Genomic DNA, 13,473 nt, shown 5'->3' on the forward strand with positions numbered 1-13,473 from the left:
ATGTTGTAGCTGACGCATTAAGCAGGAAGGCGCGCAAGCTGGTGGCAAGTTTAATGATTAAAGAATGGGAGATGCTTGATATAGTTAAAGATTTTGAAGTCAGACTACGTATCGATGAACCTCGAGCTTATATCAGTAATTTAGTGGTGCAACCCACTCTGGTTAGTAATTTCTAAATTATCCATTTATATTAACCCTTTAATTCTTATATTAGGATGTAGTTATTTAGAACTTTCTTTTCTAGGTGCGACGAATAATAGAAGCGCAGAAGAATGATGTATGGCTACAAGAGAAAATAATAGAAGAAGCGGGAAAGGACAACTTAGAGTGGCGAGTAGGCTCTGATGGTGGGGTTAGATTTCAAGAGAGGTTATGTGTTCCAGATATATCTGAATTAAGGCAAGAAATCTTAGATGAGGCGCACCGCACAAAATTTACCATCCACCTAGGAGGAACTAAGATGTACCGTGACGTATGACGTCAATATTGGTGGAGTAATATGAAGAGGGAGATAGCCAACTATGTTGCGAGGTGTCTTACTTGTCAGCAGGTTAAAGCAGAACATCAGAAGCCGTCGGGACTTTTGCAACCGTTACAGGTCACAGAGTGGAATTGGGAGCACATATCGATGGACTTTATTGTCGGACTACCGAAAACAAGCCGTCATCATGATGCGATATGGGTGATCGTAGATCGACTAACAAAGTCAGCACACTTTCTTCCTATACGTATTTCTTCGTCCCTAGATGACTTAAGCAAGCAGTATATCAAGGAGATTGTTAGGCTTCACGGCATCCATGTGTCCATTGTATCCGATCGAGACCCCAAGTTTACATCACGCTTTTGGAAGAGTCTTCAGAAGGCCTTGGGAACGACGCTAGATTACAGCACGGCTTTTCATCCGCAGACTGACAGACAAACGGAGCGGGTAAATCAAATCCTCGAAGACATGCTTCGCAGCTGCATTCTCGACTTCAAGGGAAATTGGGATGACCACCTCTTTTTAGTAGAATTCGCCTACAACAATAGTTTCCAATCCAGTATTGGCATGACACCATTTGAAGCTTTATAGGGAAGACCCTGCAGATCACCAAGTTGTTGGACCGAAGTAGGTGAAAGAACATTGTTGGGACCGGAACTAGTGCAAGAGACATCTGAGAAGATTTCCATCATCAAAGAACGTATACGTACTGCTCAGAGTCGCCAGAAGAGCTACGCCGACAATCGCTGAAAGAACTTGGAGTTCGCTATTGGAGACCATGTGTTCCTTAAGGTATCCCCGATGAAAGGAGTTATGCGATTTGGGAAGAAAGGAAAATTGGCACTACGTTACATTGGACCATTCGAGATCTTGCAGAGAGTAGGCCTCGTAGCCTACAGACTAGCCTTACCTCCTCAACTTTTTGGCGTCCACGACGTATTTTATGTATCTATGCTTCGGAAGTACTAAAGAGATGCATCGCATATCATTGACTGGGAGCCGCTGGAAATCCGTGAGGATGTTTCATACATAGAGCAACCGATTCGCATCCTCGACAGGAAGGAGCAAGTACTTCGAACAAGATCGATACCACTCGTGAAGGTTTAGTGGGGGCATCATGGCGTGGACGAAGCTTCGTGGGAGCGAGAGGATGAAATCCGAGAGAAGTACCCTCATCTCTTCATATGATAGGTATGTTAAATTTCGGGGACGAAATTTTTGTTAAGGGGGGTAGAATGTAACAACCCAATTTTTTTGTGGGAACTAACCCCGCCGTCCATTTGCGTGTGGCCCACCCGAGTTTCAGATTAACCTCATTTTTTTTGCCTTATATATTCTCTTGGCCAAGCCGAGATGATGGACGGAGTAGATTTAAATTATTGTTAGTGGGACCCACTATATCTTAAAAAATTAAAAGAAAATAAAAAATGAAAGTTATATCTTCCGCACGACTAAACTACTTTCTCCACTTTCCTTCCGTTTTGTACAGTAATGGCCGCCGAACCCTCCCACGAAATGAAACTGCCCACATCTCCCACTCTTCCGCCTCGTTCCTCATATCCATTAAAAAGAAAGGAAAGATATAAACAAAGTTTCAATCGTATCATAAAGGGAGAGTAAACCGGGTAGATCAAGAGAGAGGGGGAAAGAGAAAGCTCTGTAGATCAAGAGAGAGGGAGATTAGAGCGGAGGCGGATCGTCAAACTTTAAGGTAGGTGATCTTCTCTTGAGATTTAATATTTTCAGTTAATTATTATGCTTATTTTTTTTTAGAATATTATTATCAGTTGATTTTTATGTAGGAAATCCTACTTATTCATGAATTTATATTTTATTTTTATTTTTTTATATATATATATTCCTAATATTTAATGTTGAAATAATTATATATATATATATATATATAATAAAATAAATTTATCGAATAAAATAAACCAATTATCTAAGTTTATATTTTGATTTATAAATTCTATATAAAAATATTTGTGTTATCATATGCCTCATTTGCAATTTCAGAGTGTGTGCATGTCAATCGTCGTACTCCACCAGAGTATCAAATAACTCCTCATGAAAAGTCAGGAGATGTACCATGAGAAACTACTTTAATGGAGAATGTTTCAAGTCCATCAAGCTGGACCACAAGTTACAGTCCACCTAGCAATAGATTTATGACATATTAAGTTCATTCAAAATCCAACCCTTTCAATTCGTTTAAAACAACATGAATAACATTTATATGAAAAATCAATCCTATATACTAGTCAGGATATTCACCAAAAATAGAAAATAACTTATAACTGTTGATAAATAGTATTATCTATTTAATGAGTGAATGTAAGTGTTTTCTTGTAAGTGATCCTAATAGTATAATAAACCTATTGAATGGGTTAGATTTTACTTGTAAATTAAAGGTTAGAAGTTATTTACTTGATGGACCGTAATGTTTCCAACCAGTTGAACTGGAGATCTTCTTATTATAATGGGACTTTGCTAGTGCGGGATAGGCGAGTATGACTACAATCTTACTCGTCTTCATATGTGGAACATAGCGCACAACTGTAAGTCTGAGAAATCTACCATGCAATCCACATCTTCAACGTGCCCAGATAAATATAATAAATAAATAAATAAATAAAAGAGCACGGTCTGTCCATTTTCTTAGGCACCATGAATGAATGAAAGCTAACAACGTTCCTTATTCAACTTACAAGTATGGTCCACCTATTTAGTTTAACTGCTAAATTTTCAAGTAATGGGAACATAGAAAACATGACCTCTCAGATGAATGGAATAGATATCACACACGTGTCTTGTGTGGCACATGACCCACGAGTAGGATTCAAATCCTACTCGCGCGAGTAGCTTTCCCATTTTCCATGAAAAATTGAATGGTGGGGCATTGGAGTTGCTGCATGTATTCTAAAAATTAACCAACGGCTTTGGATTTGTGCAAGTGGTCATGACCCCTCCGGCTTTGTAGTGTATACATTCATCATATACCTGCATTTTTAATTATTACTTTGGGATACACCATTTACTCGGTTTGTTGTATGGATTTATTTCCACAATCTGCCTCTTTATTAAATAACAATATCATGATAGTTTACTGTCATTTTTAATATGGTGGTGACTCCTCAACCGTCCACCATGAAATGTTGGTATGGTAATCAGACCGTCCAAATTGCCGAACCAACTTTTGATGGTGGGCCACAAAAATAAAATAAATAAATAAAAATATTTGAGCTGAGAATGCGAAAGTAACCATGAATTTTAGTAGGCCCAGCCACTCAATGTGAGATTTATTACTCAAGGGTGGAGCTCGTATAGAACTTGATATTTTAACAAATTTATGTACCTCATATAGAACTTACATTATAGTGTAGAAATTGAATTTATTAAATTATTAATCATTTATTTTTGTTGATATTAGAATTGTTCATGTTATTCATGCTTATCTATTGATTATTTAAATTGTAAAAAAAAATGTATATATGGTTGTATTAGCAAGTAGGGCGATCGTGTCCCTTGGGTGAGAGACCCTAAAGTCAGCAAGTAGGGCAATCGTGTCCCTTGGGTGAAAGACCCTAGAACCCATTGGATCCTTTGGAGTCTCCTTTGTGTACGGCGTATGAGTACAATTGTGTGCGTGGACATACGTCAGAGGTACAACTGGAGCAATAGTCTGACCAGCTAACGTATAAATGGGTCCCTCACCATGAGGTACCAGTGCATGGGCGTTAATGCAACGTGACCATCCACTTGGATACGGTGTTGTAAGAAATAATACAAATGTTAGGAGTATTCATGGAAATATCACATGTATTGCATTTTATAATTCTGTTGTTAAATTCCATTATCTATTTCGATTCCTTCTTTTAAAATTGATATTATCTGAACATGTTAAATTTTGGGTAAGAAACGACCCTACTGGGCTGTTATGCTCATCCTACTAAAACAAATGCACAGGTGCAGAGCTGGAATATTACGAGCAGGCGGGTCTCTACTATTAGCTTTATTTTTATTTTATTTATTTTTATTTTTTTATTAGGTTTAGTTTTAATTCAAATCATTTTGTTATTAGGTTAGTTATGTTCAAATTTCGATGTAGAAAGGGTTGAATTAAATAAACATTTCAGTTGTATTTCCTTTTAGATGATGTTGAGTGTTGATTGAATTTAATTAAATCAACTGGATTGTAATTAATGTATTATATTTTAACTCACACCTTGAGATTCGGGTCCAGAAGACCTTATTCGGGTAGTCGAATTTCGGGGCGTGACAAGTTTAATTTAAGTTAATATATGCCACGTGTGTAATTACTGATTGCCTGCATGTCAAGCACCACGAAGAAAATCAGGGCCTACGCATCCATGAATGAGGAGCGGATTAGGGGCTGCCCCGGCCTCACCCAGCACGGTGCAGTCCTGAATGTGAGGCCCACATTGATGTTTATATTGTATATCCTTGCTGTCCATGCCAAAAATGATTCACATAAAAACGTGCACCACTCTCTCTCTCTCTCTCTCTCTATATATATATATATATATATATAGAGAGAGAGAGAGAGAGAGAGAGAGAGAGAGAGAGAGAGAGAGAGAAACATGCTCACCTGTCCACCTATACACATGCGCACCTTTACACACATGTCATGGGTATCTAATTCGAACGGTCCATATGTTGCGGAATCCCATAAAATCTCAAATGACAAATTTTCACCATGATCTAAAATTCCAATGGGTCATAGCAAAGAAAAATTTAAATCTAGGGAAGAAACTGTTTTCATTTTTCATGGCCAACCAAAGTTTTGAATCAAAGTAAAAATTGAGCCCGGGGTCTCATGAGGTGCTGCTTCACGTGAACCGTTCAGATTTTGGAGTCATATCACGTATGATAACTTCTTGTATAGATGTCCTGCTACAAGTGGAGGGTTCATATTTTGAAGTCATACACGCATACGTGCGGAAACGTTCACCTGTGAACCAGTTCGTGCGTACTACGTACGCACTTTTTTGAGAACCCATCCTACCTGATGTGGATCCAAAATCTGAACCGTTCATGTGAAGCAGCACCTAGTGAAACCTCCAGGGCCCAAGTTTTACTTTGATCTAAAACTTTGATGGCCCATGAAAAATGAAAACATTATCCTCCCTTGATTTGCATTTCTCTTTGCTATGGCCCAAAAGAATTTTAGATCAGGGTGAAAGTTTGTCACATAGGGTTTCATGGAATTCCGCATCACATGGACCGTTCAGATTAGACACCCATGACACATGTGCAAAGGTGCGCACGTGCGCAGGGGAGCATGACTCTACACACACACACTTCAATCAGGTCAGCGTGATCTTATTATTAGGAGAAAATGACCACTGTAGACAAAACCTTTTACCCAGCGGTTTTTATGACGGAATACAAACTTAAGTTACCAACTTAGACTAGCACGTGCAGACAGCGACGTTGAGGACGAAACTACCCCTCCTTTCACGGAAGCGGATTGGGTACTCCCCCTGCCACCAGCCAATGGCGGATGGTCTGTGGTCTGTGGGCCCCACCATGATGTATACTATTCATCCATGCCGTCCATATATTTTTCCATATCATTTTATGGTATGCGACCAAAAATTAGTATATCCAAATCTCAAGTGTACCACATTACAGGAAACAGTGTTGAATGAGCGTCAACCATTAAAAACTTTTTGAGGGCCCACTGTGATGTTTGTGAGAAATCCTCCCCATCTAAGTTCATTGATAGGGACACAAAGACCTGGATGAAGAAAAAAAAATTCATAATGATCCAAAACTTCTATAACCCCTAAAATGGTTTCAATGGTAGACGTTCAATCCCCCATTGCCTTTTATAGTGTGGTCTACTTGATAGTTATATCTATCTTATTTTTCGTCTCAAGCCTGAATATGAGCTCACCAAATAGATGGACGGTTTGGATATAACACAGACCTTATGATGGGACCTACAAAAGCCGGTAGGGATTACAATAGGAAAAAAAAAAAAAACAAAAAAATTTAAAAAAACTGGGAAGGTATTGCTATGGTTTTCTATTGCTACAGTTTTCTCTAGCTACGGATGATAACCGTAGCCATAGTGATAGCTCGGCGATCAATCGCACCTCCTGCGATTCCATCGCAAGTCGCTGCCTCAATTGGCTATCAATCGTGGATCCCGCAAATCCACCCCCGATCTTTGGCTACGGATTATAACCATAGCTGTAACCGTATCCGTATGCATTTTTTTTTTTTTTTTTTTACATGGAGAATTTTATTCTACATACATTTTTCTCTAACACATATTTATATAAATATGTATATATAAGCATATAATAAAAAAGTTATCTCTTTTTATCATTTATTTCTTTATTGATATGACAAGAATATCTTCTCTAAACCAAAATTAGTTACTTGACATACCATATATGAAAAGGATACCATTTTCCTGATGGGTATGATCTTATAGTATTTGCAGATTCTTAGTGAAGTATATTGCATTCTTGTCTTTCCAAACCATATTATTCCCACTGCATAATTCAACCCAACTATTCAAGCTCTTGCAGCATTTACGCTTTCATTCACTACGCATGAAGAAAACGCATTTTTGGTGGATTGAGATGGGCCAGATAATCCTGAGCTGCTTCTCTGTGTATCCTTAATATATATATATATATATATATATATATATATATATATATATATATCAGACAAAGAGCAAGGACACTCTTGTTGCTTCAAATGCTGAAAGTTATTATCTTCTTGTTTTGTCAAGTCAGAATCTCTGATGTTGGGACTACACATAAAATAGAGGTGCCAAAATTACATTATTTAAAAGAAAAGAAAAAACAAACACCAGTAAACTCAAAGAATGTTGAACAAATCCCACAAAGACAAAAAGCTGTACTTTGCATCTGCATTAGGTAGTTTGGTACCTTCAACAAGGTGAAATTTCTCATATAACAATCAATTCTTAGCCATTCATTGTTAGATTTCTTGTTTTTTTTTCGTAATTAGTGGAAGTTTCTCCATTTGTTCCTGTGAAATTTTTATACTTTGGAATGATCTAGATATAAAGTTATCTTTTGCAGTGCTGATCTGCCTGCTTGGATATGGCATTTAACATTCTCCATTTTGCAGGCCGTTTGTTGAGTATAAAGGCACAATCCCACCAAATGAATTGCAAAATAAACAAAAGGAGCTGGAAATTGCAGCGAATGCATTAATTTCTAATGGAGGGAAAGTATGTATCAAATCATGTGGTAGATCTGCGATTTTATCTGATGTCGTCGTGGGCTTTGCATGTTCTCTTCATTTTTTAGTTAGGACAAAAGTAAGAACCTCTGATTATTCTCAACCAATTTTCAGGTGTCAGCTGCTGTTTTACCATATGAAGAAGCTTATGAAATGTGTGGAGGATCCCTTCCTACTTACATATCCAAGGTCAGAATTGAGGAACCTGCTTCAAGACTTAATTTTCAGTTTTTAAGGATTAAAAAATAAATTAATGAACCCTGCTAAGGGACTGTCTGAGTTCTTGAGGGCTGTGTTGGGCGGGCTCAACTCGACCAACTTGTGATCGACCCGACATTGGGTTGGGCTTGGGCAGGGTGTATCGAGTTTGGTCTTGGGGTTGGGCCATACAAACACCAACCTGATAAAACTTGGGTTGGGCTCGGGTTGAGGTCTCAGGTTGCCTGACCCAACATGAACCCGATTAATATACAAGTTCCTTATAAATTAATTATAATTGAGTGCAGATCATTTGTGTTGAAGGCAAAAGATATTCCAATGGCTCCCCTCAAGCTAACAAGATATGCCGAATTTTCCTCTCCCAAATAAATTGCTTGATACAAAATACAACTTGTAATGGAGTAGTTGTCCTATACTTTAGCTTGTTTGTTTAGAAAAAAATGCATGGAAATGATTGTGAAGTGAAGGGAATTGACCGTGAAATGAAACGGAATCTTCGGAATTGAACATGAAATGCATAGAAATGACCGTGAAGTGAAGGGAATTGACCGTGAAATGCATGGAAATGACCGTAAATCAACACGGAATCACCGGGATTAACCGTGAAGTGGAGCGAATTGACCGTGAAATGCTTTTATTGGTCCACACTATTTTCGGTGACTCATCTCACATGTAGACTCCTACATGTCAATATCACATCTGGGGACAATATATACATTGACTTCCCATTCCAGAGTGAAATGAGAAACAGAATCACCGGGATTGATCGTGAAATACATAGAAATGACCTTGAAAATCTTTGAACTAGGGGTTATTTTAAAAATCCAAACATGATGGGACCTTGAAAATCTTGAAATTTTGGATAAGAAACAAAAAATTAGAACATGATGGGACTCACGACAAGAACATATCATTATGGGCTATTATGCTAAGCTCATAATGAGCTGACCAAACTGGAAATTGAGGGGACAAACATGGAAATGAGCAGAAAAAACTAGAATTTCAGAGGGCTAAATTGAAAATTGAGTGGGACAAACTGGAAATTGAGCGGGCCAAACTGAAAATTGAGCGGGCCAAGCTGGAAATTGAGCGGGACAAACTGGAAATTGAACGGGCCAAACTGGAAATTGAGTGGGCAAACATGGAAATGAGCGGGACAAACTAGAATTTCAGCGGGCCAAATTGAAAATTGAGTGGAACAAACTGGAAATTGAGAGGGCTAAACTGAAAATTGAGCGAGCAAACATGGAAATGAGCGGGACAAACTAGAATTTAAGCAGGCCAAATTGGAAATTGAGCGGGCCAAATTGGAAATTGAGCGGGCAAACATGGAAATGAGCGTGACAAACTAGAATTTCAGCGGGCCAAATTGGAAATTGAGCGGAACAAACTGGAAATTGGAGAGGGCCAAACTGAAAATTGAGCTGGCAAACATGGAAATGAGCGGGACAAACTAGAATTTCAACGGGCCAAATTAGAAATTGAGCGGGCCAAACTGGAAATTGAGCGGGCCAAACTAGAAATTGAGCGGGATAAACTGGAAATTGAGCAGGCCAAACTGGAAATTGAGCGAGCCAAACTGGAAATTGAGCGGGACAAACTGGAAATTGAGCGAGCCAACTGGAAATTGAGCGGGACAAACTGGAAATTAGAGAGGGCCAAACTAAAAATTGAGCGGGCAAATATGGAAATAAGCCGAACAAACTAGAATTTCAGCGGGCCAAATTGGAAATTGAGCAGAACAAACTGGAAAATGGAGAGGGGCAAACTGAAAATTGAGCAGGCAAACATAGAAATGAGCAGGACAAACTAGAATTTCAGTGGGCCAAATTGGAAATTGAGTGGGACAAATTGGAAATTGAACGAGCCAAACTAGAAATTGAGCGGGACAAACTGGAAATTGAGCAGGCCAAATTGGAAATTGAGTGGGATAAACTGGAAATTGAGCGGGCAAAACTGAAAATTGAGCGGGCAAACATGGAAATGAGCGGGACGAACTAGAAATTAAGTGGGCCAAAATGGAAATTAAGCGGGACAAACTAAAAATTAAGTGGGCCGAACTGGAAATTGAGCGGGCCATACTGGAAATTGAGCGGGATAAACTAGAAATTGAGCGAATCTTACTCAATTCTTCGGTTCCCTCGCTCAACTCCCAAGTTCCCTCGCTAAATTTCTAAGTTCCCTCGCTGAATTCCTAGGTTTCCTCGCTCATTTTCTAGGTTCCCTCGTTCAATTCCTCGGTTCCCTTGCTCAATTTATAGGTTGCCTCGCTCAATTACTACGTTCCCTCGCTCTATTCCGAGGTTTCCTCGCTGAATTTTTAGGTTTCTCTCACTGAATTTTTAGGCATGATAATTTGAGATAAAAATGGCCTGTACAGCAGCTACTTTCTTTGGTAGAAACTGCACCTATATAAGAAAAAAGAAAAGTGTAACAAAAAAAGGATGAATCGGTGGATATGGGAAGCATACTAGAACAATCACATTACTGCGCTTCTTATTACTCATTGACTACAACTCAGCACTGTAAACTAGTTGCTGTTAGTACCTCACTGGTTTCAAATGGCTGATTTGAATTTAGAAGTATACCTAGGGCAATTTGACAATGAGCAAGTTGCAACTTCCACAATCACAACAAAGCAGGAATTCTGGTCAGGTTAGGTGAGGTTGGTACAATGGCTTCACTTTGGGCTATTTGGGGGGAAAGGAACAATTGTTGCTTTTGTAACCTCCATAGTTCAGTTAGTATAGTTGTAAGGAGAATCAAGATTGATTTAACAGGTTGGACTTCCAGCTCTAAGTCGATCGACGCTTGTAAAGTTTTTGCTTTATTAAAATTAAAATTCTTTGTGCCTTCCTCATGTAGGCCATTTATAAAAACATGAATCCTTCTCAGTACGACACTAATTACATGTTGAATGGCTAAAAGTCCCTCTCTGAAAACTTCCAAGAAAAAGCACCAAACCAATACCAACTTCCAGCAATTCAACTAACAACTTTCTTACACTTCTCGGAAAGTTCCAGTTTAGTACTTAACCACTAACAACTTCCAGTTCCATTCTCAAACCCAAGACTCATTGCTGACCAATTATAGACCATAATCTATCCCCCAAATCTTCTAAAAGACACCAACATGTAGGTTTCAACCACATTCTTCCAGTCGTTCCAATTCACACTGATGATTGAGCAAGATAAACAATTACCACATACAATCCCCATGGTCAACATTAAATCACCAACAACTTCAAATCCCATTCCTTAAATCCAAGACTCACTCCCAAACAAATTAAACAACGAATGTTAAAATCCCATCTCTCAGAAAAATTAAAAAAAAAAAAACGTCCAAGAAAATGCTGATTTCTAATTTCTAAAAGAAATCATTCAAAAACAAAATAACTACCAACTCAAAAGTCTCAAACAATTCTCGCATTCAATAGTAAACTACAAAACAACATTGATTCCGTTTTTGTTTAATCCGATACTCTCACCACCATACAAATGACACAACAATGCCAACAAGAACTATCTCCCAAAACTTACAAACAGTTACAAGTTCAAATCTTTGAAAGTACAATGGCCTCAAAAACCCCTATGACCACTACTAGCAACAACTTTTCCACTCCCAAATTCAATACTCTCACAACCAAAACAATTACAAACCAACCACCCAAAGATTTGAATGTGGGGTTCGGGGTCGACCGGGTAGGCTGGACAGGGGTTCGGGGTCGACCGGGTTGGTTAGACAGCGGTTCGGGGTCGATCGGGTGGAAATGGCATTCACACCTCAACTATAATGTGTTTTCTTTTATGTTTGTATTTTTTTGGCTTCGGCCTTTCTTTCAATACAACATTCCACAAAATTATCCTTTTCATCTCATGCCTACGACAAGTATCATTTACAGGTTACAGACAAACAAGCATTTATGCAATCCAAGCTGCTCAATCTAGATGCTGGTATTTGGAATTACAAAACTATTGTCATAGTGTACTTGAAAACAAATTTGCAGATATTTGTTCCTCCTAGTAATTTTATTCCACTCTATAAACCACACTACCTCTTCCAGTGGTTCTAGGTCCCTACTCATGGCTTAGTGGTAGACTCACAGGAGTTTCAACACTAAGGTCATGGGTTCGAGTACTCATTGTGGTGTAGGAGATTGCACTGATCAAAGGATGTCTGGTCGACAGCGATGAGGAGGAGATGACCAAGCAAGAACTCGGTATTTTCGCCTAACAACCAAATGGTAATTTTCTCAGTTTGCTTTTGGGTACCCATGTGACTTGAATTGCAAATGCTCTGTCTAAATCATGAGGAAATGGAAAAAGTTAGTAATGTTTGCTAGTATTCATGAGAAAGTAGTCTGCTGGCAATTCAGTTATATGCCTTTCAAAATTCGGTTATATGCCTTTCAAAATTCAGTTATTTGCATTTCATATGTTGCTTGCTGAAGTTATATTATCTTTGCTGAAATCTCCCAGGTTGGAAGATCCTAGCCTTTTTTTGCTGTCGTAGCCTGAAAATATCTTTGGAGGCTTCCTATCTCTTCATGGCACCCAACAATGGAATAATGATATTAAGTAAACATGGCAATTAGAAAACACTGGTTTGATGAGAGTAATTCAGCCTCTAGACAAATTGAATGTTTTTTTTTAAAGACAAATTCATTACCAAAATGTTCCTAGATCTTTATTTTTATTGAACAATCGCTGCCCCTTTCTTGATGTATTTCGATTATTATGAATAAACGTGCCATTAAATGAAGGGAAAGTTTTTCCAAAGAATTGGACTGAAGTTGGTGGTGAGATCTTGTTAATTTGTATTATCATTATGTAGGGAGAAGTTTGCTTCAGTGCCTAATGGTTCAGTGGTTGTGGCTTTGCTGTGGCTGCAAGTGTCGGTGGTGGAGCTGCTGAGGCCAAGAAAGAAGAGAAAGTGGAGGAGATGGAGAGATGCTCCATTGCTTTCAGAGTAATGTAAGTTATAGTGCACGTAGTTGCTTTGGGATACCTAGTCCAATCCATTGATGTAGACTGTTCATCTTTAACCCCTACATATGATTCCAACGGATCACTCTTATTAGGCATTCATGACCATGCCATCCATCTTTAACAAATGCCAACTAAAGATGCCACTTTTGACTCCTGGGACAGTTTCCCCTTTTGTAAGTAATATGTTGATTTCTCTATTTCTCCTGTGATTATGTGAATAGAGCTAGTGTTACCAAACGGAAATAGTGTTGTGGCTCTATGGTAAAGTATTATCTCTACTCCGTGAAACTAGAAAGTAGCTGGCTGATCTGCTTTGCAACTTAAGAAAATGGTAAGATGCTCTTTAGCTTTTGCTGGTTAGTGATGATCTATTCGTTTCAAACAAGCAAATTAATGCATACCTCCTACTGTTGTAAATTTCCACAGGTCAAAGAGCTTTAGAAGGCAACAAGAACCATACAAACCCTCTATTCTGAGGCCAAGGTTAGCTCTGTCAATCAAATCTTGCTCCCTTGATTAAAATTTATGGAAAAT

At 38.5% G+C, this 13,473-nt stretch overlaps 1 long non-coding RNA gene across 1 annotated transcript; it reads left to right on the forward strand.

Moving 5' to 3' along the window:
- Window positions 1-6,908: 6,908 nt before the first annotated feature.
- LOC131220906 (uncharacterized) lies at window positions 6,909-7,927 on the forward strand. Its single transcript, XR_009158880.1, has 3 exons — window positions 6,909-6,933; window positions 7,619-7,721; window positions 7,847-7,927. It is a non-coding gene; the product is annotated as an uncharacterized LOC131220906 (long non-coding RNA).
- The last annotated feature ends 5,546 nt before the right edge of the window (window positions 7,928-13,473 follow it).

The sequence above is a fragment of the Magnolia sinica genome, chromosome 12 (genome assembly GCF_029962835.1).
Source record: "Magnolia sinica isolate HGM2019 chromosome 12, MsV1, whole genome shotgun sequence".
NCBI lineage: Eukaryota > Viridiplantae > Streptophyta > Magnoliopsida > Magnoliales > Magnoliaceae > Magnolia > Magnolia sinica.